The following is a 26,394-nucleotide window of genomic DNA, read 5'->3' as shown; positions in this document are numbered from 1 at the left end:
ATGAGCTTGCAACAAAACCGACAGTGACTGTTGTCACAGTGACTGGTGTGGACCTGACGTGCTGTGTCTTGGGGGCACTTTTAGGGACTGAAGGGCTATAATGTATTGGTTTGGTTTGGATTTTTTTTTTTTTAAATAAATTGTGCCCCTTCAGTCATCACTTCTCAGGGCTGTCATTGTGCCTTGATCTGGCAGTCGTCCAAACCAAACATTCCCTTCTATTAGAATTGTATTTAAAAGGAGATGTTTGGCCTAGTGGTTAAGACCCTGCCTGGGACGTGCACATTGCATAGGGGAGTGCCTGAGTTTGAGTCCTGGTGCTGCTGATTCCAGCGTCCTGCTGATGTGCATCCTGGGAGCCAGCAGGTGACAGCTGTAGCAGTTAGGTCCCTGCCACCCACAGTGGAGACCCAGGCTGAGTTCTAGGCTCCTGGCTTCAGCCTGGCCCAGCCCTAGCTATTGCTGGCATTTTGGAGAGTGAACCACTGGATGGGAGACACCTCTCTCTCTGTCTCAGCCTTTTGTATAAATATAGCAGGTAAATAAAAAGTTAAACAGTAAAATGGCTGCAAGGGAAGCCCCAGAAGAGATGCTGGGTAGAGGAAGGGGAGCCTTCCTCTGCGTTGTGTGCGCAGATTTGGGCAGTTCCAGAGGCTGCTTTGAGTCTGGTCCCTGGCTGTTTTCCAGGTGAGTGGGGGTCGCAGGTTATGACTTCCGTCTTAGGCTTCCCCTGTGCTGTCCAGGAACGTGTCAATCTTTTCCTCTCCCTTGCCTGAATCAATTTTGTACGGAAATGAGAAAATGAAAGCTTTCTTAGGGAAAGCAAAAAGGTGAATGAAGGAAGACCTGGGGCTGAGGCAAGCGCTTGTCCTGTCTGTCAACCACCCTTCCGAGACCTAAGGCCGTCTGCGTGCTGTGGGTGATTCCCAGGGCCCAGGCATCAAGGAGCATTATTGACAGACAGAGCTGACAGACCTGAAACTCAATTGAATGCAGTAGCTTTGGTCAATTGGACTCAGTAGTTTTGGGTGCAGTTTGAGTACAAACAGTATCCCATATGGACCCCAGCTTGAGACGTGGCTGCTCCACTTCCAGTCTTGTTCCCTGCTGATGTGCCTGGGAAGGTAGCAGAGGATGGCCCAAGTTGTTGGGCCCCTGCCACCCATGTGAGAGACCTGGAAGAAGCTCCTGGCTCCTGTCTTCGGCCTGGCTCAACTCTGGCTGTTGCAGTCATTTGGGGGAGTGAACCTGTGGATGGAGGAGTCCTCCTCCTCTCTGTGTCTCTGCCTTTCAAATAAATAAATAAATCTTAAAAAAAAAAAAAAAAAAAAGTGGGCTGAGTCAGGAATTGAAGCCAGGAGGTTGAAGTCTTCCTGAGGATACCAGAAATCCACAGATGCTCGAGTCTATTTGCATATGTCTTGCACACCTCCTCCTGTATACTTTAAATCCTCTCTAGGTTACTCCTAATACCCAGTGCTGTGGCAGTAGTTGTTAAATAGCATTATTTGGGGAATAATGACAAGAAATGACTCAATTTTCTGTGTGTGTGTGTGTGTGTGTGTATTTGTGGTCCACAATTGGTTGCATCAACACATGCCTAACCGTGGATCTCAGGGGCAAGTGGTGCATTGGAGAGAACCTTTTGGGAGACCACCGAGGAGGGTGAGCTCGTGAAACCCCAGTTAGGAAGTGGCAGAGGTTAGGGAGAGATTTAGCTGTACGCTGAGGAAGCCATTGCAGAGGAAGAACTGCTGGGATCTGGGGACTGGTGCACAGATGGTGTGACTGTCGCCTGTGCTCCTGGTGTGGTGCCCAGGAACGGGCCAGGTCACTGCTACAGATGGGACACCCTTAAGGAGCTCTGCTAAAGGATGGGTGAGGTGTGGCTGAGAAACAGAGACTGGGAAGGAGGCATCCAAGCTGAGTAGATGGTTCTCACTCCTCCTCCAAAAGGACAGTAGCCCTAGGAGTAAAGAAAAACATGAGTGTGAACAGTCAGCAACTCCGAGGCACTGGTGTTCCTGCAGCTCCTGCCCTCTGTCCTTGAGTGGCTAAGTGGATCTTCACATATGAGAACCATCATTGCAGTCACTTCTCACATAGTAAACACTTAATATAGGGATGTTCTTTGCAGGTGAGCTTTGTATTGCTGCCTCTTACCTCTGCCTGCGCTGCAGCTACGTGACAGTGCCAAGCAGAGCTTGCTTAGATGGTGAACCAGACTCTCCCTACTCCTGCTTTCTCTCTCGGGCTGCTCCGTGCACCCTGGGCTCATCCCCTGCATGCTGCTAGTCACCTCTGCTTCCTCCTGCTCTCTCCCCTGGTCTCCCTGCTTTTTAGAATAAATGCTTCCCACCCTGGGGATTGGTTCGGTATAGTGATTCCCAGTCCGGGCTACATTCATATCAGAGGGCCAAGTTTAAAAGTACCCTCTTGCCCAGAGAATCTGTCTTCATTCTCTCAGGAGACCCTGATGGGCAGTTGGGATCAAACCCACCACAGAGTGATTGGTAGGCACACATGTCTAGAAGATGCAAGGAAATGGAGGGCTTACAAGATTTGCAATGGAAATGGATATTTTTAAAATCATGCCTTTTGCCAATCAAGCCTCAAAAGTGTTGAGAGGAATCCCCACAGTGTTCTCCTCTTCCCTCTGTTCCTGATTTTTTTTTTTAAGATTTATTTATTTTTTTTATTTGAAAGGCAGAGTTACAGAGAGGGGAGTGGGGGGAGAGAGAGAGAGAGAGAGAGAGGGAGAGGTATCTTCAATCTTTCACTGGTTTCTCAGGCGCATTAGCAGTGAGCTGGATTGGAAGTGAAGCAGCCAGGACTCAAACTGGCACCCATATGGGATGCCAACATTGCGGGCGGTGGCTTAACCCGCTTACCACAACACTGGCCCCTGTTTTGTAAGCCTGCTTTCTATTAAGCACCAACGTTTGAGAAGAAACCAAAAAAACAAGCAAAAAATAAACAAACCAACAAACCCAGGAGTTTTTTATTTGCTTAGAGTTTCTGTGCTGCTGTTTCCCACCTCATCTCACAGCTGAGTGGGGCTTGAATCCTCCCTGTGTGACTGCCTGGCGTTTGTCATGCAATGTTGCCTGATGCTCCAGGCAGGCTGCACTGTCCTTGGGTGGAATCCATGGAGGCACCCTTTGATCCATTTGGGCTACAGTAGTTTTTGTTTTGTGATCTGAGGAGGCCCAATACCAGAGTTTTGGGAAAATACTTCAGAGAAAACATTTTTTTGAATATTTGCTTCAACTGGGTAAACAACTTTGAAGTCTGTTCATCCTTAAAACAGATGAAGACAAGGGTAAAACCTAACAATGCTACTGAAAAGCACTGTAAAGTTAATGCATTTTAAAATTTCTGTTTGAGAGGCAGAGAGAGACAGTCTCCCATCCACTGGTTCACTCCCTGTGTGGTCACAACAGCCTCGACTGGGCAAGTGGAGGCTGGAAGCTGGGAATACAGTGCAGCCTCTCTTGTGGGTGGCAGGTGACTTGAGCCCTCACTGCTGCCTCCCAGGGTCTGCATTAGCAGAGGGGCTGGAATCAGGATCTGGAACTGGGCAACAAACCCAGACACTCCCACACAGGAGACCTGTGTCTTCCCTGGGCTAAGTGCTTGCCCCCTCTGGGGTTTTCTTTTCCTTTTTTAAGGATTATGTTGGAAATTAGATCTGAAAATAAAAAGCTAGTGATAGGCAGTTGAAATTCTCATTCAGCTAGTCTCTAAACTCCTGTGTTTTAGGTTCCACAAGAATTCTTCCATGTGGGGCTGGCCTTGTGGTATAGCCAGTAAAGACATTGCCTGCAGTGCTGGCATCCCATTTGGGCACCAGCTCATGTTCTGACTGCTCCACTTCTAATCCAGCTCCCAGCTAATGGCTTGAGAAGGCAGCAGAAGATAGTCCAAATGCTTGGGCCCCATACTCATGTGGGAAACATGGAAGAAGCTCCTGGCTTTGGCCTGGCTCAGCCTGGGCTGTTGCGGCCATCTAGGGAGCAAACCTGTAACTCTTTCAAATAAATCTTTTAAAAAATATATATTATAAAAATTATTTCATATGAATATTTTGTCATCTTTTTATTTAAAAGGCAGAGTTAGAGAGAAGGGAGAGGGAGCAATCTTCCATCCATTGGTTCACTTCCCAAATGGCTATAACAGCTAGGGCTGGGCCAGACCAAAGCCAAGAGGCAGGAGCTTCTTCTAGGTCTCCCACGTGGGTGCAGGGGCCCAAGTACTTGGGCCTTCTGCTGCTGCTTTCCCAGGAGCATGAGGGATCTGGGTCGTACAGGAGTCGTGACTCCAATCAGCACCCATATGGGATGCTGGCAGCGCAGGCGGTGGCTTTACCCACCATGCCACAATACTGGCCCCAGTTTTGTCATATTTTAGTTAAGAATATTTGTGGCATAATGCTTGTTTTTTCCTGGAACTTTCTTGGTCTCAAAAGGTGGGTTCTACACTGGAAAGGCTTTTCAAAAGGGGGAGTACCCAGACAGGTCAGTAAAAAGTAGCTTTTTTTTTTTTTAATAATCTAACTTTGATGTCAAAGGACACAAAAACTTGAGATCCAGGTTCCCTTCTGAGACTGGTGGATGACTGACTGCAGCTGTCAGTGACTTCTGAGCACCACTGCCTTCCTCTGCCCCCGCTGACCTCCCTTTTTCCTTTCTGTAATTACTGCACGAGGCCCTTACAGTCCATGGAGGACCAAATACAGCATCTAGACTCTGTGATCTGGTCCCCACAAACACAGGCTCTGTGGGGACAGTCCTGCTCTCGGAAGGCCGCCTCCCCTTGGGACCTCTGGAGCTCTGTAATTTACGGTGGCGCCTTTGTAGTCTCAGGCTCAGAAAGTACTTGTTTCCTTTGCTCCTACAGAAGTGGAGTGGCTCTTGGGTGGCTCCAGGTGGGGAAGAGGCCAGAGAGGAAGTGAGTATGCCCCTAGCCGGTTGCTGTCTGGTTTTTGGATACAGGTAGGTCAGGGGGCTCTGGGCAGAGGGCCTGCGTGGCAGCAGGCATGTCGCGGGCTGTGATAAATGTCCTTTTCCACTTGCCTGGCGGCTGTGGTCTGGACAGATGAGAAGCCTGCCTTCTCTGCTGAGGTGTGCCTTGTCAGAGGAGGCTTGGCTGAAGAACTCTGGCAGCTGGGAGACGGCGCCCCTCCTGGCTGCCAGAGCCCCGGGGAAAGAGCCAGGTGATCCTGTTTGTGCGCATATAACAGGAGGACACCTGCGCTACTTGAACGATTGTTCACCAGGTGGTGCTGTCCTGCAGGGAATACTGAAATGCAAGGCCCACAGGGGCCAGCCCCGGGAGGGAGACACCCGGGCAGCTCCGAGGCTGTGCGTGGCTGGTGTGGGCTGTTGCGGGACCTGAGCCGAGGCCCTTCAGAGGAAACATTAAACATTTGATGCGACCCATGGAGGGTTCTCCTCCACATTCTGTTGTTCTGCTCCAGTGAGACCTTAGCTGAACCCCCCACTCCCCGCCCCCCCCCCCCCCCCGCCCCGGGGCAGGGGGCGCTGAGCCTGTGCCTTGTATCAGTCCCTGGGTGCCCTCCAGAGAAAAGCTCCTGCACTCCGTTCTCACCTTTGAAGTCTTGCCGGGTAAGGAGGCGGGGGTATGTCCCCGAGAGCTGCTCGTTAAACAGCTTGAAGGGGAGCAAGGGCCTCCACCCAGCCTCTGCAAGCACAGACCTATTAGTGCCCCAGTGCCCTGCCAAGGCGGTTTTGTTGGCCCAGACGTGACTCCACACGATTCCCTGCTGCTCTTTGGCAGCATTACTGGGAGGGGATTGATGTCGGTCAGAGACTGGGTGCCGGTGTGTTTGCGCATGGAGAGCACCCTTGAAAGTTTGCATTTTCCAGGACAGGTGTAGCAGCGAAATGACTGTTTCCCAGGGACTTAGGCTGTGAGTCAGTCCCGGGAAGCGTGTCTTTGGAATCCTTCCGTCGACAAGCATGCGTTGAGCATCTGCCTCTGCTTGTGAAAGAACAGGAGGGTGGCCCCGCAGAAGGCAGAAGGCAGAAGGCGGGGAGTTGGAGGCAGAGAGAGGCAAGTGCTGGCGCTAGGTCCCAGGCAGGTGTTGAGCGCAGAGGAAGGCTGGTGAGATCCTGGGTGGGGCGGGCGTGCAGGTGACAGTTGGACTCTGCTTGGAGGCTGACTAATTTCCAGGGCGGGGGAGCCTCTCCGGGAGAGCGAGGTGTGAAGTGGGGGGACTGTGCGAAAGCAGTGCCCAGGAGGACATGGCACCTGAACCTGGTGAGAGACGTTCTTGGCTCATTGGCTGAAACCTTTAAAGCAGGGTCGAACCAAGGGCCACTTAACGACTGATGACATCATTCACAGGCCATACAGAATTATCAGCTTAAAAACTAGCCTGCTGTAGATGTGCGGAAGTTCAGTTTCCGCCTGTGGTTTCCTTGGCAGGGCCAGACCAAAGGATTTCACGGACCGTATATGGCCCATGGGCTGGATGTTCCCCACCCCTGCTTTAAAGCACCTCATTGTAGGTGGGGCCGCCCACTCACTGGTGTCACACACAGAGAACTGAGGTAGTGCAGGTAACCAGGACACTTGCCACACCTTGCTCATGCCCAGGCGCTTTCAGTAACAGTCGTTTGGATAGAGGGTACCTGAGAAGGGCCTGGGTTCTCTCTGCTGCTGTGGGCTGGTTCTGGCAACTGTGTGATGCGTGGCTGGCAGGTTTCCCTTTCTGTAGTTTGTTCCCAGCTTCTGTGGTCACCTTGCGCTGAGGAACTTCCCAGGAGCTCTGATAGAGTGAGACAGCCACTCTGGGTGGCTACAAGTGGAACTTGGGGTGAGCAAGCCCAGGGAGACCCCTGGTCCCTCTGACAGCTCCGAGACAGGCTCTCTCTTGAACACATTGAGGACTTTGAAGTAAATTCTTATTTTAAAATTTATTTAAAGAAAATGAAGCATGACTTTTAATATAGCCAGGGCTTATTGTGTTGAACAATCCTAATCACAGGGAAGCGTTTGCCATCTGTTCAAAGCTTTTCTAATTTTATTAACTTGGGCCCATTTCTGAGCTTTTGGCCCTCTTTTCGTGGAGTCTAGGAGGATACTTTTCCACTGAACGCATCTAATGTATGTTGACTGAATGGCAGGTTTAGTTTGCATATGAATTAGTACAACCTGATAAAGTTTTCTCAGGTTTTTAATAACGTCACACTGGCTCTTTGTTCTCTGTCACTGTCATTCTTCAGTTCCTCATTCCCCTGAAAACTTTGTAAAGCCTAATTAATAACAAGTCGCCTCCTCACTTCCAGGGAGGTCATTTATAACCTGCCTTGCCCCAAATGCATTTCATAGAATGGCCTCCTGGGTTCCTGTGGGTTGACTCTGGCTCAGGTCCTGTTCCCTGCAGGTTCCACAGACTGCTGTGTTGTCTCCTCCTCCTCCACTTCCACCTGCACCAGGTTGTGTGGAGGATTTGCTGGTTGTGTGGCCTTGGGATCTTTGGGAAAATGGTTGAACCTGTGCTGTGGCTTCCATACCGTGGTCTTCTGTGTGAGCCGTGGTGCAGACATAGCTCTGGGGAGGGGGTGTTGGTGAAGCTGGAGGCTCCTAAATGCTGAGGGTTTTTCTTTCATCTTTTTACCGGGGTGGGGGTGGGGGTGGGGCTTCAAAAAGCCCTGGGGAAAATGGAATTAAAACAGAAGCTGATTTTTGGTGCAAAAATATTTTAGAATCCATGCATAATTGCATTTCTGCTCCCTGTCTCCAATGGGTTGTGTGTAGTAGGACTCAAGTGAACCCTTCTTTCCTGGAAGAAGAGGGGGATTTTCTGAGACGAATCTCCAGGCAGATGTGAAGTGAGCACTGCTTGGAGGGTCGATGCTGTTTACGATCAGCTGCCTATAGGTGAAACACATCACCTCCAGGACAGAATGGCTAATGGGGGAGTACTGGGGACTCTGAGCTGGATCCCTGCTTGTGGGTTCTGGAAATGTGCTTCCACTGGGGACAGGATCAAGGTTAAAGCTACTTCCAAACCTCTGTGAGTTCTTGAAATGCTTGTGTGATGTGTCCCTGTGCTCTGCCATCTGTCCTGTGTGCCTAGCCAGCAGGATTTCATTTTCTGCATTCGCCTCTCCTGCTGAGTCCTGCTAATCCACGAAGGACACAGTAACCACATTGCTCCACAAAACTTTGAGGAATCCTGCCAAAAGGCAAAGCTTTTCAACAGGGGCATAGCAGTGGTGCGCATATCAGAATCTCCTGTGATGCTGCGAAGATTAGGATTGTGGGGCTGACCCCAGGTAGGCGGAACTAAAATTCCAGCTGTGGGAAGCCGTGGAACCACCTGCTTAGGTGGTTTTTTTGGTTAAGATTCTATAAGAGGTGATGGTGTATATCCCTACTTAAGACGGATAGCCCCATAGGATAGAGTTTGAAGGACACGCAGAATTCATGCCAGAGGATCTGAAGAAACCACCTGCTTAGATTCAACAACATCTGCAAAGAGTAAGTTGTATTTTTAGGGGAACACATTTCAGCATTCTCAGATAGTCAAATTTTTGCTATATATGGATGACTGTTCTAGTTACTGATATTTGAGATGCTTAAATTTTTGAAAAATATTTGTGTGTGGAGTAGATTCAAAAACAAAAAACTCTTTCTTAGCATGAGCAGATGTTTGGGGGAATTTTTGAACTCCACTGACGAGTTTTGCCAGTTGACACTGCCAAGCCAAACATGCCCTTCTTGTGCCATAATGCTATGAGTAGAGCAGCTGTACAACTTCAGCTTAATACTACATGGGACAACATTTTCTGCGATCGTAACTATACGAAGAACAAGGCAAGTGACATTATAGAGTAGTTTGCTAAATTCAGCAAGAGTTTAGGCTTTTTTAGAAATCCAGGTGGAAATCTGTTTAGGTGGAATTTTACAAGAGATTTGCATGTTAAAACCTGACTTTCTACATATGGAAACACATTTCCTAAGAAATCCTTAGATGTATTGCTCTTAAAGATTGACCCAGTTGAGTTTATTTAGTAAAGATTTTTTCTCCCTCCAAATTTGTATACCCCAAGATTTAGCTGATTTTTCTTTCCCTTGGGTCAACTTCAAGAAATAGATAGCAGTGGACTTGCAAAAATCATGTTAACTGGTTTTGTTAACTGAGTCTTTCTTGTGCAAATTCATTTTCTGTGAAAATAAACCCTAGAACCCATGGCTATTAAGGCTTTATCAGGCATATGGGTTTGCAGAGAATGGTGAGCATCAGGTTTTTGTTTTTGTTTTAAATATTTATTTATTTATTTGAAAGCCAGAGTTAGAGGGAGAGACACTGAAAAAGGTCTTTTATTTACTGGTTTACTCCGTAAATGTCTGGGCTTGGGCCAGGCCTAATCCTTATCTCCCACGTGAGTGGCAGGGGCCCAAACACTCGAATCATCTTCCCTTACTTTCCCAGGCACATTAACAAGGAGCTGGATTGGAAGTGGAGCAGCCAGGACTAGAACCAGTGCTTTTCTGGGATGCCAGTGTATTGGGTAGCTTAACCACTGTGCTACAACGTGGGCTCCTGAGTTTGTTTGAAGTGAAAGACTTTTACAGATAAGGAAGGACCTTAGAGGCAGACAGCCTGTGGTCTGATTCCCATGGTCTCAACTCGGTAGAAACTGCGGTTGGTGGGGTCACAATGGCCTGTGGTCACTTTTTCATCCTTTATGTGGCTTTTTTGCAGCTGTTGATGCTTCTGCATCCCCCATTTGAATCTTTCTCCTCTGGGATCCTCTGCCCCATTCTTCATCGCTTTGCTTTTCTCCAGGGTCCTGCTGTGTCTGCCCTGATGTGTCCATGTTCCCCAGGCCACGTTCGTCCTTGCTAGTTTTCTTATAGTCTACTCAGCCCCTTTCAGGGGATTTCAGTACATCTGAGCCTTCAGGCACCACCCACACATTCATGACCTCCAAAATGTTCTCTGAATTCACCCGCAATCCAAATCTTTGGGGCATTTCTATTTGGATGATTCATAGGTGCTTTACAAGGATATCTGAAGCAAACTCATTTCCCCCCTAATTATCGCCTGCTTCCTGCCCCCACTTCAAACCCCTCACCCCCATGCTTCTGTCTGTTTTTCCCGTTTTGGTTTTTGGCACTACTTTTTACTCTATCGCTCAAGCCAGAAATCTGTGACTCATCCTTCCCCCTCCCTGTCAACCCCATAATTTAATTGTTGATTAAGTGCTGTCATCTTAATATCATAAATAAACAAGGATAAGGGACATTTTAGAGTAATGGCACCAATGGTTAATTCCTATGGGCTTTAAAACTTGTAGCTCTTTCTCTTAGTCGGTACAATAATGTAAGACAATTATGACCATTTATGTTATGTACATTTCATGCTATGTGTAGGTCTGGGTTTTTATACTTATAATGATTCTAAGGTATAACCTCTGTTCTAAGTGGGGAATGTAGGATTCAGAGAGATGAGCACAGGCCCAGGGTCACAGGGCAAGGAAATTGCATGGAGTTGGGGTTTGCACCAGGGGCTGGTTTGCCCTCTGGCTTGCCCTGTCCCCATCGTGTTAAGGTTCTGCTTTGAACTTTGGTCAGAAGCGTTGACGTGGAGGGCAGGATTGGGTCTTATTCAAATTTGCATCTGTCAAGATTTATATGTTCTTACATAATGGATGCTAGGGATGGGAGTCTTAAAGGCAGAACCATGGTCTGTATCATCTGCAGCTTCATCTAGCCTCCAGCCTTGGTTTTCTCCCAGCTGTGTGTCAGCTGTGTGGCCTGAAACAAGGGCAATGGGGACATGCTGTTGCCCTCGCAGGATTTTTAGGAGAAGCAAATGGATCACCATGAGGGAAACTGGTCTACAACCCAAGGGAATTTTTGAGAAGTTCTGTGGGGTTGTGAGAGTTGATAATTACCTGTTCCAGATGAGTCTCCTTGTTCATAAGTGACAGCCTGTGAAAATATAAACTCTCTTGGATCTCGAGTGTTTGTGCTTATTGAATCATTCACATGCAAGGAATAGCAGAAAAAACTCTTTCAAGTAAAGACCTTGTTAATAAACATGATACACATAGAACTAGTTTCTGTTGTTGGTTCCTAGTAAAACTATTGCAGGACAAAATAGGTTATGATCTACAGGAATCAGATGCTGTGCAGGTATAGGCAAATAAAATAAAGCAACGTCTACTAGAGTTGTCTTCATTCTGTGAAACTGACTGGGGAGGATGGATGTGGACCTGTTTCGTGGTATACCAAGTATGCCCTAAGTTGTGCCACAGATGGCTTTGTATTCTGTTTCCCTAGTCTTTCCTGTTGCTGAGTTCTGAGAAGGACATGTTCTCCCTCCCCACACCCATCACCCCCAGTCGATCTCCCTTTTCCATCATTATTTTGGTAACAAGGATTGTCTAAGGAGAGAGTCCCTTTTGGAGAGTTTGTAAAACCCAGTTGGTCATTGTGGAGTTCAGGAGTTGTTTAATTTTCAAAGTCTTGGTTCCCTACAAAATTGCTGTGTGCTTTAGAGGGTTGTGCCATGTGTTTTTGCAGGGTGGTTTTGACTGCAGCCTGACAGAATGTCCTTGATACACAGGAGGGACTTGGTGGGTGCAGCCATGACTGTCCTAACCCAGCTCTCTGAAGCCAACACTTTCACATTTTAGAAAGATTCAGGGAGAATTTCTGTGAGAGACTTGGGGAGAGAGCAGAGTCTATAGCAGTTCTCAAGGCTTCCTCATCAGATGGGATCCATTGGAAATGTGAATTCTCAGCTGCACCCCAGACCTGCTGATCACAAACTCTGGGAGTGGGACCCAGTGATCTGCCCTCCAAGAGATCCTCATGCAGTTAACTGACCTAGAGTTACAGACATCCATCTGGAAGTGTTGGGAGTGGCCCAGGGCAGCCAGGACGTCCTGAGACTGGTGGGAGAGAGTGCAGAGGAGGCCTGGAAAGGGCGGGGCAGAGTCATTGATTGTCAGACCAGGAAGGGGGCCACAAGGACACAGAGGCTGTGTGTCTGGTGCACTGACAGTGGGTTGGTGTTTAATGGCAGGACCCTGGAACACAGGAGGTGAGTGGATTTTGGAGATAGGGATGAGGGAAAGTTTAATTTTGGACATGTTGAGTTTGTGGTCCAGGCTGTAGTCAGCAGGGTGGAAATAAAGTACTATATTAGGTTAAACAATGGCAAACAGATTTTGTGAGTCACCTCCGTGGAGGTAGACATTGAAATGGGCATTTCTGATCATTTTTCCCAAGGAAAATGGCATAGAGCAGAAAGCCAGAGAGAGACTGCTATGGGACTGGTGTTTGGAATCATGACTCCCAGTTAAAACCAAGTCATCACAAGTGATGAAGTTTTGTTGGTTGTAGGCTCTATGCTGTGTAGTAGAGACTTCCTGGACATCATCTTGGGATCTAGGCTTAGGGTGCAAGGCAAGGTTCCAGGGTGTGTCTTGCCTCTATGGGAGGGAGTGGACTGAGACATCAGGAGCTAAGGTGTGATCTGGAGCGGGCTGCTGAGATTTCCTGAGTCTTGATCTCTGTCAGAAGGGAGTGACACAGGATATAGTTCATACATGCTTTTGTGATGGCGGGAACTAAACAAGGTGATGTCTGTGAAATGAGCACCTGGAGCTCTGTTACTGTTTTTATGGTTGAATTTGTTGGGTAAAGTTCTTCCACTTGTAACAGATTTAAGTTATAAATTCTTACTTTTTAATTGTAAGGCAGAGATATCTTCCATTCCCTGGTTCACTCAACAGCTGGGGCTAGGCCAGGTCAAAGCCAGGAGCTCAGAATCCAGTGTGGGTTTTCCTACATGGCTAGGGACCCAAGTACGGTAGCCAACACCACTGCTGCACAGGGTATACATTAGCAGGAAGCTGGAATTCTGAGTTGAGCCCAAACTCGAACCCAGCCACTCAGATTCAGGATATAGTCATCCCCGGTGGCACCTTAAACACTGTGCCAAATGCCTGCCCCTAACAGATTCTAAGTCTTAATTTGTAATGAACATAATTTATGACTTTCAGTGAATTATCCTGAAATATGGGTTTCCTTAGGTTTGTGAGAAGGCAGCAGGGGGTTGGCTGGGGAAGTTCTGCATAAAAGCAAGATTCAGATCTTGAAAAAATTTGTTTTATGTATCTAGCTTTGTTGCAGACTCACATTATGCTGTACTAGAAAGATGTTTTGCTGAGACCATGAAAACTTTGTACATCTGTGCAACATCTTCATTATTTCTAGAATAATTTCACATCCACTGTCTGTGATGCAAAGCCATTCAAGAAACATGTGTCCTTTTTTCCACTGAATTCTAATTGGGCTGTTTAAAGGGAAGCATTTGGACCACACACGTTCATTTAGCAAGTAACTTTGTAAGTGTGCTTCATATATACCAGTGCGTAAGGAACCTCTCAGTTTGGATTGGGAACCATAGCTTCTGAGACTCCTCCCTGTCGCTCCCCCTCTTCACGGAGGAACGACACAGGACCCTGCGCTGTTCTTTTGTCTGCTCGGCCCTCCCCGGGTTTGCTGCTGGTTCTTCCCGGGTTGGCTACTGTCCCTTCCACCTCCGTGGAAGGGCGGTTCCCCCTGGCCACTTTCCCCACTTCCGCAGGGGAGCGGCACACCGCCGGCCGTCTCTCTCGGGGGCTGCACAGGTGTTCCTTCAGATAGATGTTCCCCTTAGATGTTCCCCATAGATGTTCCTGGTGCATGTTGTCTCTCTCCTCCTTTATAGTCCTCTTCCACCAATCCCAACTCTGCTACCCACACGCCGAGTACGCTCCTCTCCTCCAATCAGGAGCAGGTCCTGCTGTTTATTGGTTGAACTGGAGGCAGCTGCGTAGAAGCTGTTTCTCCCTTCTCAGCGCCATATTGTGGGAGAGCAGATGCATAGAATAAGTCTTAATTCCAGTAACTTAGTCTAGTCCGAGTTGCTCCCAGTTGCTCCCCACACCTCCCCACAGGAGAAGAGATCTGCCTGTGCATTTATGTACATGTGTGGTTTCTGGGCAACTTCATAATACCAGTTTTGTTTCTTAGGTCTGAGCTGGGTTTCCTCCTGTCTCTATGTCTTTGGCGAAGTGGTGACAGAAGCAGAGATCAAAGGTTTCACTGCAGAGTTAACTCAGGGCTTTAATTGAACCTTCCATTTGGTTTAAAGGAGGAAAAATGCTAATGTTCTTACGTGGTGTGTGACAAACCTTCAAGTGCAAAGCTAGAATTGTGCATAGGTTTGATTAAGGTTTTACTGGGGCGGGGAGGGGGGTTGGTCCTAAAATAACATTTGTCATCTCCACTGATAAGAATTACTCTGGAACTCAAAATCTAGCTGAAGTAACTTTTTGTTAGTCTTGGTTTTTGCTTTTGCTCTTGGATTGAAGTGAATGCTTTCCAGTTAGGTCAGAGCTACCGCTCCAGCTCTTGAAGACTGCATGGACATGAATCTTTCTGGGCAGTGTGGCTGCTACCACAACTGAGAGTCAGCCAGACTTAGGTAATTTTATTGGTCTAGAAAAAGTATTGCACTCTTGCAGCTGCTGTTGTAGTTCCTAACCATGAAAACAGAAACCATCTCAGTTACCCGGGATCCATGAGAAATTGGCAGTGGTCCAATATGAGTCTGTGTTTTAGACTCTGAATTATATTTATCTTCCTATGGGCATCCCCTGATTTAGGGCATGCAGCTGGGAAACATGCCTGACTGTATGAGGCAGAGGGGGGAGGGAGAAGCTGAGCTCCGGCTGCCCCCCCACCCAGGAAGCCTGATCCAGTTAACTGAAGATCTGTGGTTGCCAGGCCATAGATATTTTTAAAAGGGAGGAGAGCACCAAGAAAACAAAACCAGTGGTGTATGTAAAATACGCTTGTCCCAAATACCAAACCTAGCTTTTCAGCCTTTGTGCCTTGTCTCAGCCTGTGCGTTCCCGAGGTCTCTCCTGCAGTGCCAGGCCTGGTTACTGTAGCTGGGCTCGTAGCTTGCTGGTGATGGACTTCCTCACTAAATAGAGCTTTCCCAGACTCCTCTGGACACTGACTCTGGGAGTCAGCATCAAGTGGCTGGCAGTGGTTCGTCCCTGGAATACCTGAGCCTGCTCGTGTGAGCCAGGCCACGGGTTCCTGCCTAATATTTTACATTTCATTGTTTCCTCGGGTGGGACAAAACTGAGTTGCTGTTTGTTTTGAAGCACCTAGTGATTAGCATGGATTTTTGGGAAGTCTTGATCTCTCCTCTGCATCGGTGTCCTTAAGCTTTGGATGGATTTTGGTATGGGAGAAAAAAAATTAGAATTCTTTTCACTAACTCTAGCCAAAATGTAGCCTCTGCTTCAGTCCTAAAAGTAGGCAAGAAGCCATGTGATATTATCAACTTCTGTGACTCTGTCACATAGAAATTGGAGTTTTGTATCTCATAGTTGAAAATATCATTTATACTCATCACCACTTTAAAAATTGCCAAAGTTATTTGACATGCTTCTGGGTCTTACTTATGACTGAATCACCAATTTGCTTTTTAAATAATTTGATAGGTGTTCAATATAGTTTCCTTCATAATCATATTTTTCTATGTAAAAACTATTCAGAAAACATTGTTCTGATGAGAGTGTCCAAATTTTTAAAGCAATTCATGGCATACAAAAGGTTACAAACTTAGGCCTTGGATGGCACTCTCGAATATTTCTCATTTTGCTTTGAGACTGGATTTGTTAACATTAAACCTGGATCTGTTAACATTTTTGTAAAAAACAGTCATAACTTACTTGGCTTTTGTTTCCCAGAATGACTTGACTTTGACTTTTATCATCTGGCACTCTGGTATTCCCCATTTGGGGGCTGTTGGAATCAATTAAGAAATAAAGCCATCACCCGTACCCAAGTGATCTTTCTCACGGGCCCTGGTGGCAGTCCCCTTGAAGGCTGCTTACTGCAGCCAAATGTTTGTGACCACGAATGTTTTCCCTTACAGTCTTCAGAGGTGAGTACAATGGTGCATATGCTGACATCTGCTTTAGCAATGGAAGAGATGAAGCCATGTGGCTTGAGAGTTGGATTCTGCTCTTCCCGGCATCACCACTACAGGCATACCCTGATTTAATTTAGCACTTGATGTCCAAGATTAAAACCTTACTAGCTTTATTTATCAACGTGAAACTGCCCAGAGAAGGAAATCCAAGGTGTCATGCCATACTATGCTGTGTCCCACCACCTTTTAAGAAGCTTGGTGCAGTTCAGTCAGTGAGAAGTGGAGTAGCTTTGTTTTCTTTCTTCCCAAATTTTAATTTATATATTTGAGGGGCTCAGAGTGAGATCACTCACATCTGCTGGTTCATTCCCCTTATGCTCACAGTGGCTCTGGCTGGGCAATGCCAAGGCCAGGATCTGGAAACTCAATCCAGGTCTCCCATGTGAGTGGCAGGAACCGAATTACTTGATCCATCACTTGCTGTCTTCCAGAGTCTGCATAAGCAGGAAGCTGGAATCAGAAACCAGAGTCAGGTATTGAACACAGGCACTCAAATGTGGAACACAGGTATCTTAACTGCTAGGCTGGATGCTCAACCCTGGAGTGACTTTTGAGTTCCTCTGAGATGTAATTCTAACTTCTGGGTAAGTGTTAGGAATACAAGAAGCATTGCCCATGTGACACAAAGATCTCCCAACTCTCAGTGTTGTCCATCTTGTGCTGATGAACTAGAGAGATTGCCATTTAGCCTGTGTGCTATTCCATGGAGCCTACAGGTCTCAACACTGTGCTTTGAAATAGCTGATTAGTTGGAGGCCTAGCAGAACTGGAGGAACCGGGCTGTGAATGTCTTGCAGTGAAAGCAGGTTCTTTTTTTGGGATAGATTTGAGGCACGGGATGCTGCTCTGGGAGTACACATGGGTGTGAAGGGCAGGTGGGGAGGTGAAAGGTGAAGATGATTATTTGTTTCCTTCGTTAGATTTTGCCTTTGACTTCTTCACCAGGCTCCTGGAAAGGAGTCTCACTCTTTATACAAAAGAAAAGGCATAATACAGAGTCTGCATGGCCGGGCTCTGGAGCCAGATTGCTTCATTGGGCACCAAGGCTCTGCCCTAGATGAGCTGTGAGACCCTGGGCAAGTCTCTTGCCTATCTGTGCTTCTGTGAAATGGGTATGACTATCGCCCTCCTCAGAGGAAGGTTGTGAGGATTAAGAGCAGGGCCTGGCATATGGTTACTGCTAAACAAGTGTTGCTGGCTGCCTGTGAGACTCAGGTTGGGGAGATTTAGAAAACAAGACGGGTACTGAGAACTCCCATCCTGGTGAAGTTAGGACCCGGGAGTGGGGGTTAGGATCTTGCTCATCAAAGTGCAGGAGAGAATGCAATGTCTTTTATTCTGGAGCACTAAGGGAAGGAGCCATTGTCAGCTCTGGGAGCAAGAGGTCCTTCAGTAATGAATAGCTGCCTTCCGTGGGGCACCTTTGAAGTGGACCTTTTTTCATTTGTGGTGATGGTTTATTAGCTACTGTGATGACAGTGGTCTTGTCAACAAGAAATAAAGGTTCCTCCTAAAAATTATAGCACCTCGAGGGGTAAAGACCTGATATTATCTAGTCCAGTGAGCAAGGGAGCAGTATTCCTGTTTGATAATCCACGGGAGGTGAAGGAACTTGCCCCAGATGACTTTGTATACAGAATGCTGCCTACCTTAGTTCAGGGGGTGGTGACTGCCACCCACAAGAAGAAAGTGGGCAGTGTAAACTAGGGCCTGTAGCCCTGTTGTTTGATTCAAGTGGAAGAGTTAACAGGAAGGAGAAGGGAGGAAAGGACAGAATGCCTAGCACTGTGGTACGGAATATGGGCGTCCCACACCATAACCCCTGCACCAGTTGCCTGCTTCAGCCTTGCAGTTACTTGTCTTCTAGTTAGTAGGGTTCTGCCACTACAGTGGGCAGGCGAGACTTGGTTGGGGAGCATCCAGGTGAGAAGACAGACAACCTGTGGATGAACAGGGCTTTTCTGCAAGGCTGGAGCCCCATCTTTGCATACTAGCCATTGGCCCTCAGAGGAATAGTGATAACTGCCACTCATGCTGCCCGTGGTTATTGCCACATGGGAGCCTTTCCTGGTTTGAGGGAGCATGGATTAATTTCAACTTTGACCTTTCTGTCACTGCTCTCATTCCTTCTGTATGCATATGTGAAGTAACAGGCTGAAGGCTCCCTGAGCTGGTGCTCTGAAGGCTTGGTGGCCAACTCTCTGCTATGGCCAGGGAGTGCAGTGGAGGATGGCTCAAGCACTTGGGCCCTGCACCCCATGGGAGACCAGGATAAGTACCTGGCTCCTGCCATTGGATCAGTGCGATGCGCCGGCCGCAGCACGCCGGCCGCCATTGGAGGGTGAACCAACGGCAAAAGGAAGACCTTTCTCTCTGTCTCTCTCTCTCACTGTCCACTCTGCCTGTCAAAAAAAAATAAAAAATAAAAAGAACAGTTCCTGCCATGTTACTGTGTTGCTGTTCACAAACGATTCAGATTAAGACCATAACCATAGGGGAATCAGTAGCTAGTTGGTACTGGATTTCTTTAGTAGTCAGAACCCCTTTTGGGAGACAATTGCCACTGATTTTGGTTTCCATTCTGTAACAACCGTCCAACTCACATAAGGACTTTCTGTAGGGTTCGCTGTGTATGAGGTATATCACAAGGTGTCATGGAGGGTTTGTAGTTTGGTGTTTGATTTTGATCATGTAAGGTGGGATGCAGTGCTGGAGACAGGATGTGGCCTGAGAAGCTTTCTGCAGGAGGTAGTGTTGAAAGGGAGACTGAACAGATCCGGGTGTACATGAAAGTGCATCCATACCCAGCAGTAACCTAGCTTCCTCCAAGAGGGAGATTTCATTACTGCCAAGTAGCTACAAAATGGAAACTTTTGTAAACAAATTTGTGTATAGCAATTTTCTGGGAATTTGAAGCACTGGCTTAGGAAAGATTTTTTTTTTGTTTTTTTTTTTTGGCTTTTCTTACTTTTTGAAGAAACTCTTCCTGAAACAATTTGTATCTCCTCCTACAGAATATTTTAAGTATAGGTTATAAGTGACTATGTCATCATGGGGGATTTCCACTTAATTTTGGGTATCAGAACTTAAGCATGAGTTCAGACTTCACACCTAAAACAAAAAAAACTTCTAAAAAAGAGAAAAAAAACTATTTGACTGTAAATTTATTGTTTTTTTAATAACACAAATATGAAATTTTTGTTATTTTTTTGCCTCTGACAAACCAAACTGTAAAGGAGGAGACAGAATTATAGATTCAGTTTATAGAACAGGTTTGAATAATGAAAATGAATGGCTGGGGCTGTGTGTCCTATAAAATAAATTATAGCTTAATGACAGCCCCTTTTCCTATTTTGCAAGTTAAGCAAAACCGAAGGCTAACTATTCACTTACTGTTGCAGTTGCTCTCTGGCTGTTTTACACCCTCACCCCCACATGGATGAGGCAGCTGAATCCTAAAGAAGTCCCACCACTTGTTCCCAGGCATATTGCTAAGACCAGGGCTCTCAACTTCTAGGCTATTTCTACTTCAGGGGAAAAATTGTGAGAGATTCTGGAAATTCAAGAACCCACAGAGGGTTGATTTTCCCCTGGCCTCGTGGGATCCCTGAGAGTGTGGAGCCGCTCTCTCTTTCAGGAAGCTTCTGTGGTGCAGGCTTTTCCATGAATTTGCAGCCAACAAGCAAGACCCTGCCAGCAGTCCTCCTTGTTTCCTTTTGTGGTCTCTGCTTCCCTTTGTTTTCTCCTGTTTGCCCCATTCTGTCTTATTTGTCTCGTGGGCTGCTGCAGGACTGCTGCCACCACCCATTTCCTTTCTTTTGACAAACATCAGTGTTGCTGATACAAAGATTCTGAAGGTGACCATATAGAAGATATCCTAATGGGTCAGAACCAGCAGGATTTGAAAACACTTTTTGAACACCTAATATTGAGGATATTTTTGCTATCTCTCACTCCTCTGAAGTAAAAAAAAATTCTTCATAGTTCTGTGTACCTTATTTTCCAGTCTTTCACTTGCAAATATTGCAACTCTTTATTATTTTAGTTTTTATTTATTTGAAAAGCAAACAGATATCACTCATCTGCTGGTTCAATCCCCAAATTTCCCCCATAACTAGGACTGGACCAGGCAGTACCAAGAGCTCAGAACTCCATCTGGGTCTCCCACATGGCTGGCAGGGACCCAACTAATTGAGCCGTCACCTGCCACCTTCCAGGGTATACGGTAGCAGGAAGCTGCAATCAGAAGTGGAGCCAACACTCTGGACGTCTTAACTGCTGCACCAAATGTCCACTTCTGTTATTTATTTTGTAAAAGAAAGGAGGCATCTTCAGTTTTTCTTTGAGGCCTGGTGGATGGTTGGATGGAGCATACACAAAGTGATGTGGACAGGGCTGTATTAGTTTTTTCTTTTTCTTCTTCTTCTTCTTCTTTTTTTTTTTTTTTTTTCTGACTGTATTAGTTTTATTCCAGACTCTGGTCATGCACAAGTGCTGATATATATAAGGTGATAAAATTTGAAAGGTGAGAAAATTAACACACATACACAAGCATGGGTTGCCCCACACAAATCTTTGTCATAAGGAGGCACTGGACCAGATTACCAAATGGAGGAGGGGTGAGGGAGGGATAGAGCAAGCACCCAGCAGCCTCTCCAGCTGTAGTCTGGTGGAAGACCGCGATTGAACAAGCCCTTCCCAATTGCTGGTCTTTTTTATGAGGTTGTGGGCTGTGCCTCCTGGCTTAAAGCCACCCGGGAATTATGTCACCTTCAAAATTTCCATGTAGAACAATACCTATATATTCATGGTGTCCTCTCTTAGGGTTTTTTTTTTTTTTTTTTTTTTTTTTTTTTTTTTTTTTTACAGGCAGAGTGGACAGTGAGAGAGAGAGACAGAGAGAAAGGTCTTCCTTCTGCCATTGGTTCACCCTCCAATGGCCGCCGCAGCTGGCGCGCTGCAGCCGGCGCACTGCGCTGATGCGATGGCAGGAGCCAGGTGCTTCTCCTGGTCTCCCATGGGGTGCAGGGCCCAAGCACTTGGGCCATCCTCCACTGCCTTCCCTGGCCACAGCAGAGAGCTGGCCTGGAAGAGGGGCAACCCGGACAGAATCCGGCGCCCCGACCGGGACTAGAACCTGGTGTGCCGGCACCGCAAGGTGGAGGATTAGCCTAGTGAGCCGCGGCGCTGGCCATGGTCTTGAATGAAGTAGATAGATCCTGGGAAAGGGGACATTTTGATTGACAAATAGGATACAATTACATGGAGGCTTAGAACTTCCAGCTCAGCAGAGCAAGCTAGCTGCCTGCCTTTCCATCTCAAAAGCATGTGACTTTAGGTATTGGGATGACTGCCCTGAGGTTTTAAGGTTAATTCAGGTGTAGACATGAAAAGGGGTATTATGAAGTGCAGCATTTTCCTCTCTAGTTTCTCATTGCCTTGATGTCACCCGGATTTAACTGTTTTCTTGCATTCCTTGTGAATGAGAATATCTAGGAATGTTCCTTGTCAATTATAAACTGCTGTAAGTGTTGAATAATTGCTTCATTTGGAGGAAATCACTCATCTGTATTCACTGCAGCCTAGCTAACTCTGTCAACAGATATGGAGAACAGTAGGTAGGAAGTTTGTGTCCTGGTTTCTGTTAGTATCTACTAAAGAAGAAACAGTGCCCTGCCCTCAGTGCCCAGATTCAACTTGGACCTGAGTAAGTAGAAGCTGTGGCACATAGGAGAAGAACGTTTTCACCCCAGTGCTGTTCTGTGGTCTCAGACAAGGTGCTCCTGATTTTGATGCCATTGTGATTGCAAGCTGGAGTAGATTTTTTCTTGTTTTGAAATCAACTCTGTTTTATCTAAGTTGAATTTTGTTCTATTATGCTAGTGTACTGTGCTGTGCAGAATCCTAACGTGTAACATCGAGATGCGCCTGCACCCAAAGACTTGATGTGCAGAAGGGGAAATACCAACAGTTAAAATAAACTTTTGATAGTTTGCCTAACTTCTGGGAGAATAATCTATGGCATTTGACTTTAGGTCATTGACCTTTTAAGTATGATGTCATATATTCACTTTTTCTTTTAAATGAACATCCTAGGAAATCGTCTCTTGTAGGTTAATTTCAGTTGTAGTAACCTCGAGGCTGACCTTTCATCTTGTTGGGACTCTGATCATGGTACCACAAAATATGGGTTTTGAGAAAGCCACAGACATGTGAATCGCTCTGACCTCCTCCTACCTAAGTGTGGTCTTAAAGGAATTCGCTGACCTCACCTGAAGGTCGGTCATAAGATCCTTGTTCCAAAGGTGTCCTGCCCTATTCCTGGATGAGGCCTTGCTGAGTTCCCCCCAGTTTGTTATCATTTGCACACCCTCCCCCTTTTGAAAGATTTATTTATTGGAAAGGCAGAGAGATGGAGGGAGAGAGACCTTCCACCTGCTGGTTCACTCCCCAAATGGCTGCAACAGCCAGGCTGAAGCCAGGAGCCAGGAACTCCATCCAGGTCTCCAATATGAGTGGCAGGGGCCCAAGTACATCCTCTGCTGCTTCCCCAGGCACCTTAACAGGGAAACAGAGCAGCTGTGACTCAGACTGGCACTCTGATAAGGGATGTGGCATTGCAAGCAGTGACTTAACCCGCTGTGCCACAACCCCAGCCCTCATACCCCGTTTTTGTTCACTCACATTCTGCATGACTGTCATTCTTCTTTGAACCTAAGTATAACAACTTTTCCGTGGAGCTTTGGGTCTTCCATTCTGAAGGCTCCTGTGTCTCCTAAAATTTGGTTTACAAAAGTTTATGCTTTTCTATTGTGAATCTATCTCTTGTTAGAGAGGTTTCAGCCATGCACCTTGCATAGTGGCTAAGGAAAAGATACTTTTTCCCCCTACAGCTTCTTCCTTCAAAGAATATAAAATAAAGATGACAGCTGGTGTTCCCAATTTTGTCAAAGATTTATTCTTAAGTATTTTAACCCAACCATGTGTTTGTTCTACTCAGTGTCACAGGGACTGTGGTTTCATGAGGCAGAAATGAAGGAATTCTATTTGGCCAGTTATACCTGTGCCTTTGGTCTATATTATAATATTGAAAGTAAAAAGGGACTGTTTCTTACATTTTGTCCTGTGACATTTGTCTGTAAGTCTTCCTCACTACATATATGGGTCTCTAGTAACAACTTGCTTCTGGAAGTTTCTGTGTGTAGGGCTTGTCATGTAATCAGTTGGGTCTCACTCACTGTGTCAGGAAGGCTGGTTCACATCATTTTAACGTGCTTCTTGGCCATGACAAGTCGGCGTTCACCCTTATTGGGGGAAAATGACAGTAATAGAAGTTGCCACTGGAGAAATGTGTGATTCAGAGAGAATCCTTCACGTAGAGCCTGCTGGCTGCCCTCACAAATCTCCTTCCCTGTGGCTTCACCGTCACTTCGCCATTGAAGAACTTATCACGCTCTGCCTTTTGGTCCTCAAACTGGGGGGTCATAAACCCAGAATTCTCCATTGCTTAAATAGATGAGACTTGGCAAAGTGACTGCCTTTAACAAAGTTCATGAGAGCTTTTTTTTTTAAAAGACTTTTTTTTATTTGAAAGAGTGACACAGGGAGAGAGAGAGAATCTTCCATTCACTGGTTCACCCTCCAAATGTCTGCAACAGCCTGGGCTGCTGCAGGCAGAAGCCAAGAGCTCAATCCAGGTCTCCCACACATGTGGCAGGAGCCGAAACATTGGGTTTTTCTCTGCTGCTTTTCCAGGTGCATTAGCTGGGAGCTGGACTGGAAGTGGAGCAGCCAGGACACGAACCAGTGCTCTCATATGGGATGCTGGCATGCAAGCTGCAGCTTAATGTACTGTGCTGCAATGCATGAAAGCTTCAGTTTAAAGCCAGAATACGGGTTTATTAATTTACTTTCAGAGTCCTGACAGCAGCCCAGACAGTTATGTTGACTGGACCACTACACTGTCTCCCCACTGTTGGCAAATTGAGGAAGGAGCCAGATTATGAGGTGAGCTTTCCGTGAGAACAGAATCAGAACAAGAGGAAGTATTCATATTATGCCAATGTTTAATGCCACATGGCTCCATCAGTCCAACACATCCATTCCCAGAACTGGATGTTAGGAGGTGTGTGCGTGTTTATAAGGGCTTAGACACTGTCAGTTGTGCCCGGTCATCCGCTCAGGAATACACTGCCAGTTTGGGCCTCTCCAGGCTGTAGCAGTACCTGCTAGTTCTGATGGTCTGCTTTCAGACTGGCACAGTCTTTAGGTTTGTTGATTAAGTTCTAGTTAGGAATTTTAGGCCTCAGATATTTGGGACTTACACGTGACTCTGCAGGACTCCACTCTGATCCCTGTTAATTTCTCAATGTGCTGGGAAGCATTTTTTTCTGTGTGTGTATGCATGTATGCATTTGTGCATGTGCAGCAGTGCTGATAGGTTCCTTGCCTTTGCATTCAGTTATAATTAGTTAAAGGTCCTCTGGGTCACAGTGTGGAGTTGCTATTTATGGAGCAGAACATAAACTGGAAGAACAAATTGTAGCAAAAATTTTGATAGCCTCTTTGACCTAATTCAAGACCACTGATGTGAAAGATGTGACTATTCTAATAACAGCTGAGGGTCCCAGAACAGGCTAACAAGGTGTCTAGGATGAGATGCAAACTCAGTGTCATCTAGTGGTTGCCTGATGGGATGTGTGTTCTGATTGGCATAGGACCACTGCAATGATGATGACCTTCAAAGCCATGGTGGGGCCTGAGCTGATCAGTGATCCAGTTGCATACAGGGCTCTGGAAGAGGTTAGCAAGGCTTGTACGTGAGACCTTAGACACACAATGATGGCATGGGCTCCATCGCTATTTTTTATCATTTAGAAAATTTTATTTATTTGAAAGGCAGAGTTATGGAGGGAGAGAGGGAGAGACAGATCTTCCATCTTCTGGTTTATTTTAATCCCAAATGGCTTAATGGCTGGGGATGGGCCAGGCTGAAGCCAGAATTTTCTTTCAGGTCTCCCACATGGATACAGGGACCCAAGGACTTGGGCTGACCTCTACTGCTTTCCCAGGCACATTAGCAGAGAGCTGGATTGGAAGTGGAGCAGCCAGGACTCAAACTGGCACCCATATGAGATGCTGGTGCTGCAGACTGCAGCTTAACTTGCTATGCCACAATGCCAGCTTCAGTGTTTTTCTTAAATATGAAATCTTTGCCATATCACAAATGCTGAAGATTGGTTGACCAGTAAACTATCTGTGCTTACTAGGCATTCATTCATTAACTTTGCCTACCATTAAAAAAATTTTTTTGAAAGGCAGAGTTAGAAAAAGAGAGAGTGAAATATCTATCTTCCGTTCACTGGTTCACTCCCCAAAGGGCTGCAGTAGCTGGGGTTGGGCTGAGCCAAAAATTAGGAGCCAGGGACCCCATCCAGGTCTCCCACATGGGTGGCAGGGGTCCAAGCACTTGGATCAGCTTCCACTACTTTCCCAGGTGTATCAGCAGGGAGCTGGATCATAAATGGAGCAGCCCAGATCTGAACTGGTACCCATATGGGATGCCAGCATCTCAGGTGGTAGGTTAACCCACTATGCCACAGTGCTGGTCCCCTTCCCCACCACTTCTTAATGCTACATTTCACAGTTTGATTTAAGCATGACTGTTGGGAGAAATTTGTGTGCTACAGTTCCCCTTATGGAAGCGTCTCCTTCATGCTTGCCATTTAGATGAGACCTAACGCTTTTACCAGGGTTCATCAAGTAACATTTTAAAAGAATTAGATTTTAATCCATGCTCCCTTTGTGTGTAAAGACTTGTTTGTAAGATGATTTAACCCAATAATCAATATGGCTTTCTCCCAATTCTGCCCAAAATGATATCTTCCTAGTATCTCTAAACTTTGTTCTTTACCCAAAGCTTTCATTGATCCTAGTTGAGAAGCCTGGGCTGGCCAGGGGAGTGGAGGAAGGCAGACCCTTGCCCGGCATCTGCAGACTTGGATTCTGGCCCTGCTGTTAATTAGCTGCGTGACCCCTGGGCAAGTCAGCCTCCCAGGGTCTCTGTTTCTTCCTCAGTAAAACAAAGGCTTGGAAAAATAAATATAGGCCTGGACTAAGCGATAAGAAAGGTCACCCTGTGTGCTTATGGTGTGTGATTCTGTGAATGGCAGAACCTTGAGCGGGGGTGGGGTGCTCCTTTTCCTTCTCTAGGGGACCCGCCAAGCCTCTGCTTTACTCTGAGGGTTGAGAGGTGGTGTGGGGGTTCCACTGAGGCCATTCAGAGTATTCAAGTTCACTAGATGGGTTGGGGGTGCTCTCTCCATCTTCCCTCCCTTCCCCTCTCC

At 46.6% G+C, this 26,394-nt stretch overlaps 1 protein-coding gene across 17 annotated transcripts in view; it reads left to right on the top strand.

The window, feature by feature from the left end:
- TANC1 (tetratricopeptide repeat, ankyrin repeat and coiled-coil containing 1) overlaps positions 1–26,394 on the top strand; it is a 246,689-nt gene that overhangs the window by 59,660 nt on the left and 160,635 nt on the right. The window lies entirely within an intron of this gene.

Source organism: Oryctolagus cuniculus, chromosome 3 (genome assembly GCF_051225735.1).
Source record: "Oryctolagus cuniculus isolate XC-2025 breed Fujian yellow rabbit chromosome 3, ASM5122573v1, whole genome shotgun sequence".
Taxonomy (NCBI): Eukaryota; Metazoa; Chordata; class Mammalia; order Lagomorpha; family Leporidae; genus Oryctolagus; species Oryctolagus cuniculus.
The sequence above is the reverse complement of the archived record's forward strand: the minus strand, read 5'-3'. Positions and strand labels throughout refer to the sequence as shown.